At 42.1% G+C, this 6,747-nt stretch overlaps 1 long non-coding RNA gene across 1 annotated transcript; it reads left to right on the plus strand.

Moving 5' to 3' along the window:
* The first annotated feature begins 3,909 nt into the window (after nt 1-3,909).
* On the plus strand, nt 3,910-6,469 carry LOC108644353. The gene is made up of 4 exons (XR_001923220.1): nt 3,910-3,975; nt 5,304-5,373; nt 5,482-5,547; nt 6,324-6,469. It is a non-coding gene; the product is annotated as an uncharacterized LOC108644353 (long non-coding RNA).
* Nucleotides 6,470-6,747: the final 278 nt, after the last annotated feature.

Raw genomic sequence — 6,747 nt, forward strand, 5'->3', positions numbered from 1 at the left:
GCTGAAGGGTCTGGAAACCTTTGCAAAGAGTTGGCTTGATGTCCAGTCATTTAGAATAGGAGCTTATTAATTTTGTTTTGCTATTAAATTGGCCACTGACTTGTGTTTAGCCCAAGGCATCAGCACTGTCCCAAAGAAATCCCTGCTGTTGTCCAGGAGCTGGATAACAGTATTTAACACTCTAATAGGCAGTTTGAGTCCCTTTTAGACAGTAAGGGGATTTAGGTATGGATGGCTGGAGCATGGCAAGTGACAACAGAGCCAGGGAAAGTATCCTAGCCCCGTTTCACCTGCAGGCACAGGAAGAGTGAGAGAAAATGGAGATACCACCAGCCTGACTGCAGGGCATCCAACACAGTGAGCCCTGAGCACACCTTAACTTGAAATAAATATTATTTCAGCTACATTATTACCTGGACAGAAACAAGATATTTAATGAAGTATAGTCCTGCTTCCCTATCCTTGGTGAGCTCGTCTGTGGATCTTTAAGGCAACACTTCAGTACCCAGCATAGACTTAAGTCTACAGGTGGGATTCATCTCACATGCAATGAGCCACCTAAAATGATACTTTAGAGCAAAACTATCAAGGTTTTGCCTGCACTTTAATATCTCTGGAGGTTTGGTTGATGCCACAAAGGGCTGTTCCAGGTCTGTCACACCTCTTGTGCTGGTACTAGTACTCAGAAATCACACCTGAACTCTGATCAGGACAAATACAGTATTTTTCAGGTTCTCATCTAAAGAGATCAAAAAGGGGGCCTACAAGAAGGCTGGAGCTGGACTTTTGACAAGGTTATGCAGTGATAGGACAAAGGGGAATGTTTTTTAACTATAAGAGGGGAGATTTAAGTTAGATATTAGAGAGAAATTCTTCCTTGTGAGGGTGGTGAGGCCCTGGCACAGGTTGCTCAGAGAAGCTGAGGCTGCCTCATCCCTGGAAGTGCTCAGGGCCGTGTTGGATGCTGCATGGAGCAACCTGGTCTGGTGGAAGGTGCCCTTGTCCATGGCAGGAAGGTGGAACTAGGTGAGCTTGAGTTCCCTTCCAACCAAGCATTCTGTGATTCTATGAAATCATACCATGAAGTGTCTGCAGCAGAGCTTACTCCAGCACCAGGGAGTGGGGTATCAACAGTACAAGAGGGACAGCACACCTCTTTTCCGTGTCTGTTCTGTCCAGGGATGATTTCAAGTAACTGTGGGAGTACACCAAAAGCTCTTTATCCAGCATCTTCTGAAGGGGAGAACAGATCCTCCCATACTCCTTTATTTCCACCCCATGGTTCTTGCCTCTCCCACTGTATGTAGAAGGAAGCTCAGTAAATAATTTTGGAGTATGTCTCAAACTTGAAGAGAGCTGGACCTAAATTACTTCCCTGAGATTGCATAGGGAGTCTAGGAAGGAGCCATTGGAGTCTTAATTCAATTTTTCAATACAAGATCATCTCCTTTTTTGAAACTTTATGTGTGAGAAGCAGTGGACTGATCTTGAGTATTTATCATTTTAGAAACTAAGGTTGTAGATAAGACCTCAGAGCATTTCCAGTGATCATCTCCAGCTCCATTTACCACCAACCCTTTCCTTCAGTGAACTGCAGAGAAAGAGGGAAAACTGTTGAATAAATCTCATCCGAATGCCAGTGACTGAGCTGACTGTTCCATCATTTCCACATAGTGAAATCCCAGAGTGTCTCAGCATTGGAATGATTGTTCTCCCAGTGAAGGAAAAACTTATGATGACAGTTTTGTGAGTGTGGTATGGATTTGCCTGGACTGGTTTTGTACTATCCCCAAAAAAAAAAAGTAGCATTTAGCTACATTAAACTTTGGAAAGAGATGCCTGAACTCTTATTTGTTTATCAAGACCGAAGATAAGATGTCAGTTATTCTAATCCCATTAAACTGTTTCTATTTTTTCTTCTCCCTTTATTTTTAGGTTGTTTGTGTAATGCCAGTTCACACTGCTGTTCTGCAGCCCCATTTCCCTTTGAATCCCTTGGTGATAAATCAGCCTCACTCCCCCCATCAGATGGTTGTTCTGCAAAGTGGAATAAAAGCCTGTGTGGAGCATCCCTGCAGATGTTGAGACTAAATATGGATTCAGCAAGGCATGAAGCCTGGATACTGTTGCAAGTTGCTGTTTTCTGCCCTCCCTGAAATTTTCTGTTTCCCCTTTAGGACTGTGAGATGCCCAGATGGGTCCGATCAAATACGAGACGAGGAGAATACGTAGGAAAAGCACATTCAGCTATTCCAGGAACAAAATCCAGGGCTTCAGGACTACTGGAAAGCCAGTTCCTTTGTAACTGTCTTCCAGATCTTAAAATTGTTTTGGACTGTTTGGGGATTTAGGTTGTTTGGGATTGTTTTGGGGTGGTTGGATGGTTGGGGGGAACTCCTCCCCTTTTCATTCCCTCTGGCTATTCTCCAGGTTTACAGTCATGTTGCCACACTATGTCAACAGCCCAGATGTAACCCCTCAGCTGTCTTGTGCAACACTGCATTTCTTCCTGAAGAAGCAGGAAAACACAACTGAATTTTCAGGAACCAGCAGTGACAGAAAGTTGAGCTGAGCCTACTTTGCTTGAATGCTTTTTTGGAACATGCAGTGCCCATAAACGTGTTCTTTGCTGTCCCACGTGCCAGAGATTCCAGAGGCTGCACTGCAGCTACCCAGGACAAGGAATAAAATAATAGGAAAGTCATCATCACCTCAGCCAAATGACTGGAATTCAGCCCAAGATTCCATTTTTTTAATGTGCTGCAATAATTCAAAATTGAAACCTGAATGGTCTTGACATTGTTTCTGTATTGTGAAAATATTTAAGGTGCTTGGATGCCTAAATTTCACCAAATTTCTATACCTGCTCAAAAGCAAACCTTGGAAAAAAATTAAAATTTACTAATGTGTTTAGTCATATATGGATAATTCTAAAAGGAATCTCCTTATTTAAACTTAATTCCTATTGAATTTATATTCTCTTATACTATATATATTATATATATAATATAGTCTATTTTTTTCATAATACTACATATATAATATATATTTTATATATATAATACTTATTATTATTGAATTCCTATTGTTTTTAAAACATAAAAGGAGATAGCTGGACAGCATGCCAGGTGCATTGGTGTACCAAATTCAAAGATTTTTTTTAAATAGTAAGGTCATTTATTTAGGTATTAGATTAAGAGCCTAGATTTTTCAAATCATCTTCCCTCCAATGTGAACAGGAAATTTCCTCACATCATCCTTCCTCAGGGTCTAGTTTTCTACGGAAGTAGGAATAGGTTGGTAAGGATCTCTGCAAGTTATCTGGACTTACTGGGTGGAGTTTCTTTTACATCAGGTATGCTCAGGTGAGAGCACTGGGTTGAGGTGAGGGAACTTTGCGAGATCAGTACTGTGGAAATGTCACAGCTGTCAACACTTGTTTGATTATAAACACTTATTAATATCTTAAAGCCTTCCAGTACCTAAAAGGGCTCCAAGAGAGCTGCAGAGGGACTTTGGACAAGGACATGAAGTGACAGGACAAGGGGCAACAGTATCACACTAAAAGAGAATAGACTTAGATATTTGGAAGAAATTCTTGGCTGTGAGGGTGGTGAGGCCCTGGCACAGGTTGCCCAGGGAAGCTGTGGCTGCCCCATCCCTGGAAGTGTTCAAGGCCAGGTTGGATGGGGCTTGGAGCAACCTGGTCTATTGTAAAGTGTCTCTGCCCATGGCAGGGGGCGGAACTGGATGAGCTTTAAGGTCCCCTCCAATCCAAACCATTCCATTATTCTGAAACCTGCTGTGCTGTCTAATGCATCAATCACCAGAAATTCTCCCAGTAAAGGCTGAGGATCCCATCTCCCAGAGCTCTCTACCAAAAGAGTTGTGCATTATTCTGCTCTTTTACAGGTGTGGAAACCGAGTCACAGGGCTGTGCTCAGAGCAAGCTGAGGATCACAGACCTGTCATCAGGTGTGAGAACCAGGAAACCTTTGAGTTCTGACTCTGTGTCATGAACAGTAGTATCATGGCCTTTATTCGTTAAATGATCCATAAATAAATTAAAATCAAGAGAAAGAAAAAAGAAAAAAAAAGGGTGAGAATATAAAGGGAAATGGATTTTGTTGCTATCCAAGTGATATCTGTACGGGTGGAATCAAAATAGCTTCAAATAGCATAGGAAATGCACCCATTCCTGTCAGCCAGGAAAGCAACCCACTAGGGACAGCAAATCTCCCTGTAGCTGAATCCCAGAGCTCGTGGGCACGATATGTCTCCTGTGGGCTGTTGTAGTCAGCCCTGTGAAATCCAAAATCTTCCCTCCCTGCGTCTCTCCCGGTTGTATTCCCTTTCTCCACCAATTGCTGAAGAAAAAAAAAAAAAGACAATTGCTGTAGAGCTGTATCAGAGATGCCAATCTAATTAATTTTTTTCTCTTTTTTTTCCTTTTCTTTTTTTGGACATTGCATCTGTGGAGGAGGGAGGGGATGACAGGGAGTTGCAAAGGCAGGGGCAGCTGAAGAGGGAAAGGAGGGGGAGAAGAAGAGAAAATATTTCCTTTGGCAATTCTGTTTCGCTTTTGAAAGGGGACTACTTTCCTCACTCCTTATCCCTCCTGACAAGTACAAGCACTTTGGGCCCTAACTGGATGTGAACATTGTCAGAAGGAATTTGGGCTAAAGGGAGGCATCTGCAGTTCTGTTCCTATTGCGCTCGGTGCTGGAGCCACTTTTGCGAATGTGGCAGGGTGGCTGGTGGGCAGACACCAGTACAGATGGGAACTTCACATACTGTATGCATCATGACCAACTATAAAAACAGTCACAACGCATCACTTGTTACCCGGCCAGGCTCCCTGGAACCTTCACTTCCAATTTCCATCTCGCTGACATTCACAGCTTACACTGAGCTTTTATGTTTAAGCATCAGTACAGTATTAACGCAGGAGAAAAGGGGTGGCTGGGCTACCACAGCAAGGAATTAAACCTCTGATCTCGGCCAGACGTTGGAAGGGAGGAGCAATTCAAGGGGAATTGTGTAACTGGACTCTACGGAAAAGGTGCGAGGGGAAAGCAGGGGATGGGAGTCAGGAATATTTTTTGATGCCGTGAACACACAGCAAGTCAGGAGGGTTCTGAAAAAGAAACATAACGAGCAGGTACTCTCCCAAATTGTAATTTAATGCTTGGAATAATCCTATTGTGTCAGCTACTCACCTCCAAAGAACTGAGGATAAATATAACTTTTAAAAAAAAAAATTAAGGGGATGGCAATTTGAACAGCTTAATGTTTCTTCAAAGGCTGAGTGATGGAAAGCAGCGCTGAGGTAAATTGACAACTCGGAATTAACTGGGTGCTGGCACAGCTCAGGTAAAGGTTTGACGGTAACATGAGCTTTCCAAAGTGTTTCCAAACTGAAGTATTATGAAAAGGTAAATTATGTTTTGTATTCATGACTGAAAGCATTTTATTTTAAAGCCGGCGCTGCCGATGCTGTCAAGGTGGAGATTCGAGCTTTATGTACAGTGCCTGCAGCCCTGCCATGTGAGTGAGGCAACATGACAGCTTGTAATAAGTAATTTTTATACAGTTGCATTTATCACTCAAGTAGGCTTGGCAATATTAAACACAGACCTTAAAATGCTGCAGAAGAGGAAAGACAGGGGCTGGAGGCCATGTGTACTCTGTGTGTGTGTATGTGTGTGTGTGTGTGTGTGTGTGTGTAACTTCTTCATTTTTTTCTTTCTCCAGCCCCGTTCCTGTTAATGTGGTACTTTTTAAGATATGCACCAAAACGCTTCCAAATTGTTAATACATCACTAAAAGGTTACAAATGAAATGACCCCATTTAGCCCAAAGGATGTTATTTTAGGCTTTAATGAATTAGACATTGCTACCATTTTCAGGCAAAAATCAATTGCCTCAATTAACAAATTTGCACGAGTCCAAATATTTACAAAATAAAGGCCCAGAAACCACATTCTTCTCTTTCTCACTCCCTACTCTGTTTCTTCATTAACATCTTCATTTCCATGAAAGTGTGAGGCATCAGCTCTTGCCCTGAGCTAGTGAAGCCCAAGTGTTGACAACTTTCTTATTCTTTAGAGCCTGCTCTTTTCTGTTTTAACAGGTTTTCTTACTTTGTCATAAATAATTCAGGACAAGCTGAAAGAAGTGGAGGATACCCCTTCCTCCTAAAGAAAGGAATAAAAGTATAGTCAAAAGTCAAATATGTCAGTTGTGGAAGAAAATTTTACAAAAAGAGAAGTCAATTTAGTTTGCGGGATTGAATTGAGAAGGGAATTTTCTTCTATTCACAGGATTTATAGGAACTGCAGCTCAAGTCTGAACCAAGAGGAAGCAAAAATCTCCAAGCCAAATGGCAGACTCTTAAATTTGCTACAGCAGAGTCCTGACATATGGTTTGGTTTGCAAGGAGTTACAAAGCTCGGTGGATGCCAGTGAATTCAGCCATTTAATGCTGAAATAACACCAGATTGAAAGCAACGTCAAATAAAAAATAAAATAAAAAAAAAAAAGGCCTGTCTCTGTTATTATTCATATGACCCAGATGAGAAAATTATGCGTTTGCAGTGGGAGGTTTGTCTAACATGGGCCCAGTGGTTGCCTCGGGACATCGGCTGGATGGTGAGAGGAGGACTTGCAGCTCAGTGGATCTGGGTGTCTGGACTATCAGACTATCAGGGAGATGGCAGAAGAAGCTGATGGCTTTGTCTATTCCAT

Source organism: Manacus vitellinus, unplaced genomic scaffold (assembly GCF_001715985.3).
Source record: "Manacus vitellinus isolate BGI_N305 unplaced genomic scaffold, ASM171598v3 scaffold_11_pilon, whole genome shotgun sequence".
In the NCBI taxonomy this organism is placed as follows: Eukaryota; Metazoa; Chordata; class Aves; order Passeriformes; family Pipridae; genus Manacus; species Manacus vitellinus.